This window comes from Danio aesculapii, chromosome 5 (genome assembly GCF_903798145.1).
Source record: "Danio aesculapii chromosome 5, fDanAes4.1, whole genome shotgun sequence".
In the NCBI taxonomy this organism is placed as follows: domain Eukaryota; kingdom Metazoa; phylum Chordata; class Actinopteri; order Cypriniformes; family Danionidae; genus Danio; species Danio aesculapii.
In genome coordinates, this window is record NC_079439.1 from 59555098 (window position 1) to 59558042 (window position 2945).

Consider the following 2945-nt stretch of genomic DNA (forward strand, 5'->3'; position numbering starts at 1 on the left):
CTCATTGAGCAGGATACCTGCTTTGTTTTCATTACAATGTTGTATTTTGGCCTGGTTCCCTGAATGACGCAGCAGAGTCTTCCCATACCCACATCTGTTGATTCCTCCAGAGCCTGAAATCATTGCATTCATTTTGTCAACTTTGTGCTGTTGTAGGGTTCCATTCTATCAATGGTCAAAGGTTAAATGCGTGTAAGCCTTTTCTAGTGCTTCTGAAAAGAATTCTGTGACTTAGAATTTATTTAAATTTGTTTCAAGCTTCCGAATTGAATCTGACTCCAATTTTAAGTGACTGTCAATTTTTAGGCTGTATTTCTAATTAGGACTGAGTCACATTTGTCATTCATGAATCATTTTAGAGTTTTGATTTATATCTGATATCTCATACTCTTCAATTACTCTTTCATTAGGAAACAAACGCCACTTAGAGTTTTATGCTTTGTGTTTGCATTTTTTCATGGACACCTTAGAATCTCGACATTCTGAAGTTAGATAAAGGATGCATTGTTAACTAATAGCTAGTTAGTCCAATTGACCCTTCGCTAAGCCACAACCAAAAACTGCCATTCACCAATCATGGCTTAGCAACCGTCGCTACGCGCAGGGGCTCTGTCAAGCTTTCGAGCGAGGAAAACAGACCAAAGCGTTGTACATATGGATTGTGCAAATCGGATACCCGGTATCCTTAAAGTTTGGACGGGATGGTGGAATTTTTTTCCCTTTTCAAAACCAAAAACCAAAGAGAAGAAATGCCAGTGTGGATCAAGCTGTGTGAGGGGCGCTAAAGGAGCGGAGTTTAGTGATGGCAATAACTCACACACCTCTTATCCTAAACAGATCTAAACTGTGTTTCCTACATAAATATAAAGCAGGTTATGTTTCACAGCTATCTTTTTCTTTTTTTCCGCTCAATATTATGAGTAATGCTCCATTTAAGCCTTCGCTATAGTAACTTAGTCATACTAATAGCGAATAGGTCATAATGACATGAGCTATTGATCCGGAAAATATGAATCTGCGAATCTGTTGCTAACTTAACTGAACTATATATTTCCATCTATTTCAAGTTTTCAATATTTGAAATTACAAATCAACAGAACAAAACCGAGATATGATCACAAACTGAGCACTTGCGATCAATATACTTTACCAGCAGCTGTTTTTCATTAATTTATAATGAGCACACAAACATACGTAGATTAATAGGTAACTTACTGTACATTGTTATGGGTCAATGATGCTAATATTCGACACAAATCCATCAATTTCCCCTTTGAGGTGTTCTTTCTATGAATGAACTACGTAAAAGCACTGTCCTCGTCGGTTAGTAATGCTATATTTCTTTGCACAACAATTAATCTATCAGGCTTTTGGCTAAAAATAGAGAAATTACGGTTTAATTTGTTATTATTCGATTATTTTTAAATTTCACCTCTCCTGCTGAGCATAAGCTAAGCTGTTGAATGGTTAGCGTATGAGGCGGCTTGGCTAAGCTAGCTTCAATTTTGATTGAATTATTCTCTAATCGGTTGCCTATTATGTCGTGAATAAACCCCTGTAATGCATACTGCAGTCCTTTTTTGTCTGGCTTTCTCGGATATCTCACCTGCTCGCCAAAAATGACATTATATCCCTGGCAATGTCTGACACTGGCGCAGACACATTGTAAAAGCCGTGCCAGGCACGAAAGCTTGACAGGCGTAGCAACAGTAACTAAGGAGGGCAGGGCTTAGCGAAGGGTCAATTGCCTCCTACTAATGCCGCGGCCACTCTCGAGTTTGTGCGTGCGAAATTCTGTCATGCAGTGCTGCGAAAAGGGGCGGGATTAAACAAGATAATTAGATGTTAAAAAAGCGAGCGATTGGTCCATGTTTTAAATTTCTGTCTAGAGACGTCATGTTTTGATCCTGGATTGGTCACATGCAGTCAAGTGATGCGATTTCGCAGGTCAGAGTTCACAAAGCTTAAACTTTCCAATGCAGTGAACTGCAAAACTTGGCTCATAACCTTGCGTTTCCGGTCTGAGGCATTCCCGTGCGTATGAATGTAATTCTATGGGGAGAAAAGTGCAGTGTGACCGCAGCTTCACTTATACTAAAAGTGTAGTTAATTTAGTCATTTCCATACAACTTGCTTATATCAGTAATTAAAGAAAATTAAATGGTCTTCATGATAAACTGTCATGCGAAATTACAATCAAATGAGTCTTAATACCTATAAAATCAAAGGAGATTGGTGTGGCTAAGAAGAACAATACCAAAAAGCTGCAAAGCCAGTTTTCTGGCAACGACCCTGCATCAGTGTGGAGAGACTTGAAGAATTTTACTAACTACAAGACACCGTCTCCCAGCATCGACAGCAACAAACATCTTGCAAACGAGATGAATATGTTCAACTGTAGATTTGACACCTTTGACCAGACACCTCACACCCGCCCGGACCATCTCCCTACACAGCCATCAACACCACATCAACACAGCCCAGACCATCTCCCTACACAGCCATCAACACCACATCAACACAGCCCAGACCATCTCCCTACACAGCCATTAACACCTCCAGCCATCTTCCTCTCCCCCCTGCACTTCTGATCAGTGAGGATAATGTGCGTCAGATCTTCAGTAAACAGAAGAAAAGGAAAGCGCCAGGCCCAGACGGTGTTTCACCAGCCTGTCTGAGAACCTGCGCTGACCAGCTGGCTCCTATTTTCTCACAGATCTTACACAGATCACTGGAACAGCGCAAAGTTCCATCCTGCTTTCAGTGCTCCACTAAGGATTCTGTTTGTGGACTTCAGTTCTGCCTTTAACACCATTGTCCCATCACTGCTCGAGAACAAACTGACCCAGCTCTCTGTTCCTAGCTCTGTCTGTCAATGGATCACCAGCTTTCTGATAGATAGACAGCAGCTATCACATCTGACAGCCGCACCATCAGGACTGGTG